Genomic DNA, 8,123 nt, shown 5'->3' with positions numbered 1-8,123 from the left:
TCACAGTCCCTGGCCACTGGGATGTAACAATTTAGACCCTCTCAGCCAGGCCTGGAACATCACATCCCAAGTCCCCTCTCTAGACCAGGAAGCGGTCGGGGAAAGGGGCGTGGACAGCAGCGCTGGAGCCAGGGAGGTAAGTACTTGTTGTACTTTTTTCACTCACAACCTCCCCAGCAGTTTTGAAAAAAATGACCCTGCCCGGAGTTCTCCTTTAAGGGTTTTATAGCATTTTGACCAAAATCTTCAGTTCCTGTCAATGAATGAAAATATATATTATTTTTACAAGTATAAAAACCTGTCCTCATCATATCACACTGGTGCATCAATGAATCTAGCAGCAGGGTAGGTGTTCCTAACCTACTTATAGATTCTAATAGGTCAGGGGACAGGGAGGCAGCACACACCTTTATCATTAGCTTTTATTAGTGTTTAAATATTATTTAAATTATGGCATTCAGTGCACTGGGGGGGGGGGCTTATTCCCATAGTGCATCGATCTGCCCACCCTCTGGCTCCTGCAGAACACCTACTGATGAGCTGGCCTATAGTGATGTCACTGCAGAACTGAATATCTATTAGTAGGTGTTCTGCAGGAGCTATGAGTGGTAAGTACAAGGTTTATTGTTTTTTTTTTTCTTTTCTATTTTTTTGCAACCTATTTTCCTGTAACATCCCTTTAAGCCACCTGTACATGTGTTGTCAAAGGAGAGAGGGAAATAAACTGCTGTTAACAAGACTAATTTATCTTAAACACGACATGGAGAGAGAAGAGCGGCACATCACACCTATGGCTGATACTAGTGCTGCTAAACTTATTTTAAAAACCAACGTCAGGATATTGGCATATAATTTGATCAAACCATACCGCCCTGTGTACCACGTGCAGGTCTCCTGGTTTACACGGGTCCCTACGCTAACTCCACACTGTGTCGGTCGGTGGCCGCCAACCCCGCAAAGTGTGCACCTGCAGGGAGGGGAGGCCATGGAATGGCCCTGCAACCCCAATGTCACAGGACCAAACCCACCCACAGCACTAGTATCAGCCATAGGTGTGATGTGCAGCCGCTCCTCTCTCTCCATGTCGTATTTTACATTTCTCCCTTTTCTGGGCAGCTGGCACTCCCCTTCATAAGACCCACATGACCCAAATCAGCAGAATATACCTGTGCTCACACGTCAGTACCTCCATGTTTTTCCCATTCTGTTTGCAGCAGTGGTGCTGAGCGCAATACCATATTCATACTTGTGTTGTTTGGGGGCAGCCTTCTCCGCCGGTGGTGCTGGCTGGGTATTGGTGGGCCATTTTGGGATTGGTCCTGTGACATTGGGGTTGCAGGGCCATTCCATGGCCTCCCTTCCCTGCAGGCGCACGCTTTGTGGGGTTGGCGGCCACAGGGGACCTGCACGTGGTACACGGGGCGGTATGGTTTGATCAAATTATATGCCAACATCCTGAAGTTGGTTTTTAAAATAAGCTTAGCAGCATTAGTATCAGCCATAGGTGTGATGTGCAGCCGCTCCTCTCTCTCCATGTCTTGTTCTAATTTATCTTAATATCTGTCTTTGCGAAAGGATCCACATTACATAGTTAATCCATTTCTAGCTTTGGCTTCAAGAATCTGTCAGATTAATCTGTATGTGTAATAGCGCCTTTAGTGTATCTGTCATCAAAAAAAACTTTGACATGTCACAGGGACATGTCAGAGGTTTTGATAGGTGGGGATTTCACTGCTGAGACCCCCACCGATCAGAAGAACAAGAGAGAAGCAGTGCACTCCCCAAAAGAGATTGCTTTGAGCCGGGGAGTGAAATGCTCTACCGTGCACTCACTGCTTGTTTTCTTGACCTGTGGTTGATCAACCCCTTTAGGGTTATTCAGTATTAAAATAATCACGGTCACTTTCTTCCACAGACTGCACCTCTCATCTCCAGTTTGGGGCGCAGATTTTGTTCCATTAGGGTATGCTCACACTACGTAAAACTACGGGCGTTGTTGCCGATGCCAATGGGATCCCGGCCGGAGACACGGAACAGCCAGTCTCTAAGTTGTGTGAACATAACCTCAAAGTGAATACAGGTTTACAGATGGTGGAATTGTTCTACATTTCTGCACTGAAATCTGTGTTCATGAATGGGATGACAAAATCAGTATGGAAGTCCACATGCTTGGAATGGGCTGTAGAAAAATTCTGCTGTGTGTGAACAAGCCATTATTGGCATCAAATAATTCAGGAAATAATGAACAATAATAATAAATTCTGAACAAAGATCCCCATAGTCTTAACAGCCATTATCCCAGGATGGGACGTATATGATTTGGGATTAGTTCTGTGATAGCGAACCTATGACACGTGTATCAGCACTGACATACGTAACCATGGTCGCTGACACGCGGCCAGCGTACAGTAAAGTGTACGCGGGCGCATACACATACAGAAAAGTATGCGGCCATATGCCAGCTCCAGCACAGCCCTGGCTCCGCCGATATTACAGTAGCTAGGCCGCACCACATGTTCCCCACCCCACGTACCGCCCAGACGTCACCCGGCACACGTACATTGTGAGGTGAGCCCCTTCACCTCACAACAGCATGGACCGATGCACAAGTATTGTAATTTGCAGTGTGTGTTGTGAGGGATGGCTTTCTGGTGGTAGTGTGTGTGGGAAGGCATGGGGGTCAGCGGGATCTGGGGGGTCTTCAGGGAAGGGGTCAGGTGGGGTACCGTGTGTGTGTGGGGAGAGATCGAGGCCGGAGGGTAGTGTGTGTGTGTGTGTGGGGGGAGATGGGGGTCAGGTTGGTTAGTGTGGGTGTGTGTGTGGGTGTGGATGGGGGTCAGGTGGGGTAGTGTGTGCATGGGGGGATGGGGGTAAGGTGGGGTAGTGTGTAGGGGGATCGGGGTCTTAGCACTGTGTTGATCCCTTCTCTGGCACCAGTAATATCAGTATTTTTTCATTCATTGGAATGGGCTAAGAGACATACAAATATACAGATATGTAAGCATGTTGTGCTCTTATATGACACGGGGTGATAAGAGGCAGCAGTAAAATGCTGATTATTTATGGATTGCCGATGTGGCATAAATTAAGGCCTATCTGTTTTCTATTGCTTCCCAGCTGCTGAGCGGTTTTGTTAGGTGCACATCACACATGTTCAGCACACACCAGTCATCCCATTAGGCCTGTGTTCCCACATGGCATTTTTGTTGCATTTTTGAACACCGGTCAAAGTGTATAGAGGAAACTGTGTGCACAGTATACGACTGTGAAGGATTCATAGTAACATGTATGTCACATGTCATAAGGCCTTAATCATTAAAGGACAACTCTGGGCATGGTAATTTTTTTTGTAAAAGTGTTGGGGGAAGGGGCACCTCCTGGTTAGAGAGGGGTCTGGGGTTGTGACATGTCAGGGCCACTCAGCACCCCGAGCACCTTTACAAAAAATCGCCCTGTCTGGAGTTGTCCTTTAAAGGGGAACTATCAGCAGGTTCATGTAAATGAACCTGCTGATATCCCCCAGCAGCTTTTTACCTCATACTGGCAGTTCAATTATTAATTCTTCCATGCGTCCCGGCGTTTTTAGAGCATTTTGATCAAATAAGATATGCAAATTGCTGCCTTAGGAGCACTGTGGGCATTGTCCGGGCTCCCAGGCCACCCACCTTGGCCTGCTCTGCCCACTATGCATATTCATATATGCGTAGTAATGGCACTCATAACCACGCATGTGTAGGAAACGGTCTGTCTCATACGAGGCCTCGCCTATTCCTCAATGTGAACACACCCTAAGTGAAGAATGTATTTCTGCCTTATGGGTTGGGGATAAGGACCCATAAAATGGTCAGGTACAGGGGGTTGTTATGGTAGTGCCTGGGTAAGTTAGTCAATAACTATACTTTAAACCCTAGGTTGTATCCATGTTTTCCTGATCTCCCGATGGATCAGACTCGAGCACGCTCCGGCTGGGCTCATTTCTAATAATTTACCATAGAGATGGTGTAGTGTGCAGGATATTGGCACATGAGCATCAATGCATTCAGCCAGCTCTTAATCTCAGCTCTTCTCCTTCCCAGCCTTAGGAAGCTGATGTCCTCTCTGGAGACCTGCAGCTTTCACAGGTAACTTATTGAAATTTTTTTGAAGATAAGATCTCCCCGATCATTAAACTACTGTACATAAATCTAATTCCTGGGATATTGTGGAATTTCTCCAGTTCTATTCTCTTATCTTTTCTATTCTCCAATGATTAGGGGGTAAAGAAGCCTATTAATTATTTGTTCTCCACTATGGAATGACTCTATGAGCCCTATTACATGGAGTGATAATTGGCAGAATCCGGCCGATTTAGGCGATTATCGCTGTGTGTAATAGAGACAACTATCAGCCAAAGAAAAGATTATCGGCTGTTCGTTGGTTTAGGTTTGGAGCGAAAATCGTTGGGCACCGTCAGGAGTTGGGAGAGGTAAGGTATCAGGTGTTTGGGTAAGGCCTGCATGGACATCGCTAACGATCTAGTCTGGCTGCAGCGAGATCCACTACGAGTCAAGGTCCTGGCAGGTCCCAGTACTACATACTGTAATGCAGCCGCCCCCTTAACCCCTTCTGCTCCCGCCCGCCTCCCGCTCTGCTGCGTGTATACATTACCTCTCTCCTGCACGGGTCCCGGCGTCCTGCTCTCCCGCCCAGCCAATCAGTGTGTTGCCCAGCCGCAGCCACTGATTGGCTGGGCGGGAGAGCAGGACACCGGGACCCGTGCAGGAGAGAGGTAATATACAGAGGTATATACAGACAGCAGAGCGGCGGCAGCAGAAGGGGTTAAGGGGGCGGCTGCATTACAGTATGTAGTAATGGTATCTGCCAGGACCTTGACCCGTAGCGGATCTCGCTGCAAAACTCGCCGCAAGATTTCGGCTGCAAGTCTGTACGTGTGAACAGACCCTAAATGTACATTATAGATTTAAATACACCAGCCAGATCATTGCTTTTAGAGCAGACAGATGGTCAGTAACCTAGACAACAAGCTGTAAACAATGGAAGGAAAAGATCGGCATATCAGAAGAAGGAGACAAGTGTGCTCAATAAATTTATTTGCAGAAATTTTTTACTTGATTTGTCCTACAAGTGTTACTATGTTAGCTGAGATGAGAATACCCCATTTAAAGTGACTGTAGTACCAGGCCCAGGCTGAAGCACTGGAGGCAGGCCGCCCACCCTTAGTGGGAAGAAACCCTAGCTCCTCTATGACGTGACTCCATTAGAATCAATGAAACCCTATCATAGAGGGGCTAGGATTTCCTCCCACTAAGGGTGGGTCGGTCCACCTCCAGTTCTTCAGCCTGGGCCTGGTGGTACAGTCACTTTAAAGAGGTTGTATCACTCAGAATGACTAGGTCTAAACTGAGGCATTATGTGAAATTAAACATATTTAGTTTCTGAATATATACCATTTGAGACATATAGACTTACGAGCCTGTATTGTTTCGATATTTGGTCACACTCCAAGTGATTAGGTCCATGGGGGAGAAAAATAGTACAGTGATGTAAATTCTGATTCAGTGGAGGTTGGGCGCATTGCAGTCTCATTGTGTGTTCGTATCCATGATGACCCGAACTTTAGGATGAAGAGAGAGACTAGCCGGCAGAGGGGCGGCATGGCAGGAACACTTTAAAAATACTGTAATGTTAAACTTTTACAAACATTTTCCCATGTTCTTGATTTACTGTACTGCTGTGCAGGGTTAGAACCTTTTTTTTAATCAGTTATTAAAACTTTTAATGTATACGGTTAGTGATATGACAACGTTCTTCTCTGTGCTATTAGATCAGGGGTAAGGAACCTTGGCTCTTCAGCTGTTGCAAAACTACAACTCCCATCATGCTTTGGCTGTAGTTTTGCAACAGCTGGAGAGTCAAGGTTCCCTACCCCTGTGTTAGAATTTAGTTAGAAAAAAATCTTTTTTTTTTCATGCTTTTTATCTTGGTCTGTATTCATAGTTTAATCCATTCATGACCCAAAAGACTAGAGATCAAAAGACTTACGATGCACAGACCACTTCCACATGTTTGCTTCATGTAAGCTTCATTAACTCCTGCCAGCTCAACAATTTCTATCTGATCCCATATTACAGCCTATTACTCTATTTCCTATCATTGCCCTGGAGTCATTTGTCTATACCAGTTTCTATTACAATGAAAATCATGGCTCCAGGTAAACGACTAGGCATTTGAAACAACCTCTAAGCTAGGCTTTCAAACATTACATTAAGTATGGCCAAAAAAGAAGGGAAAAAATTAAGGGAAAAAAAAATTAAATTTTTTTTCTTTCAAATAAACTGGTGTCAGAAAGTTATGCATATTTGTGATTTTTTTTTTCTCTATTTAGCCCTTCAGGACCAGACATATTTTTTTTTTGCGCTTTTGTTTTTTCCTCCTCGCATTTTTTCACCTACAGACCCACATGAGCCATTATTTTTTGCGCCACTAATTGTACTTTGCAATGTAAGGCTTAAAAAATTTAAATGTGTGATGACATTGGAAAATGTTTACATTTTTAAATTTGGGGAGTATTTGTATTTACGCCATCTGCTCTAGGGTAAAACTGACTTGTTATGCATGTTTCTCAAGTTGTTACGATTACAACGATATATAACATGTATAACTTTTATTTTATGTGATGGCCTGTAAAAAATTAAAACCTTTTTAATAAATTATTGTTCCTTTAAAATCGCTCTATTACCATACTTATAGCGCTTTTATCCTTTCGTCTATGGGGCTGTGTGAGGTGTCATTTTTTGCGCCATGATGTGTTCTTTCTATCGGTACCTTGATTGCGCATATGCGACTTTTTGATCGCTTTTTATTACAATCTTTCTGGGTTTGATGCAACTAAAAATGCGCAATTTTGCACTTTGGAATTTTTTTATGCTTACACCGATTACTGTGAGAGAAAATCAGAAGATCAGAAATGTGATCATTTAAAAGTTCGGACGATTACGCACGCGGCGATATCAAACATGTGTATTTATTTATTTTTATTTATAAAATGGGAAAAGGGGGGTGATTCAAACTTTTATTGGGGAGGGGTTATTTATTAATTAAAAAAAAAAGCATTTATTTACTTTTTGACACTTATACTAGAAGCCCCCCTGGGGTTAGGGTTATTCCCCCTGGGGTTAGGGTTATTCCCCCTGGGGTTAGGGTTATTCCCCCTGGGGTTAGGGTTATTCCCCCTGGGGGACTTCTAGGCTTGTACTTTAATTTTTTGTATGCATTTTATGGACTGCTCTGATCTCTCATAGAGATCTATGCTGTATAGTAATACTGCATAGATCCATGAGATAGGCACTCTATTGCTTTCGGCTGCTGCAGCCGAAAGTGATAGTATGGCGAGCGGGGATCAGCGCCTTTATGGCGCAGACCCCGGCCCAACTCAGATGCGGGGATCGCTCCTCCGCTACAATGTCGCATGGGGGGGGGACAGCAGGGAAGTGGCCAAGCAGCATTTTAAATGCAGCTGTCAGCTTTGACAGCTGCATTTAAAATGCTAATTAGCGGGCACGGCAAATGGACTGCGGTCCCGGGCTACAAGCGGCACCCAGGATTGCGGTGGGTTCAGAGCGGGGTCGCCGCGCAGCCCCCCTCTGAACTTCCCCACCCGCATGAGGATGTACAGTTACGCCCTCATGCGGGAAGGGGGTTAGAAATCTCCCGTCTTCCAGTACTTATCAGCTGCTGTATGTACTGCAGGAAGAGGTGTATTCTTTCCAGTCTAGTACAGTGCTCTCTGCTGCCACCTCTGTCCATGTCAGGAACTGTCCAGAGCAGTAGCAAATCCCCATAGAAAACTTTTCTTGTGCTGGACAGTTCCTGACATGGACAGAGGTGGCAGCAGAGAGCACTGTGTCAGACTGGAAAGAATACATCACTTCCTGCAGGACATACAGCAGCTAATAAGTATTGGAAGACTTTGGAAGAGATTTTTTTTTTTTTTTCTAAAAATGTGTTTTTGGCGAAAAACACCTTTAATCATAATAGACAAATATGAAATATAGTGCTTGGCCCTTAAGACCAATATTGGCCTGGTCATTATAGAGTTAAATGCACTCTTTGCTTGCTTTTTA

Source organism: Dendropsophus ebraccatus, chromosome 11 (assembly GCF_027789765.1).
Source record: "Dendropsophus ebraccatus isolate aDenEbr1 chromosome 11, aDenEbr1.pat, whole genome shotgun sequence".
NCBI lineage: Eukaryota > Metazoa > Chordata > Amphibia > Anura > Hylidae > Dendropsophus > Dendropsophus ebraccatus.
The sequence above is the reverse complement of the archived record's forward strand: the minus strand, read 5'-3'. Positions refer to the sequence as shown.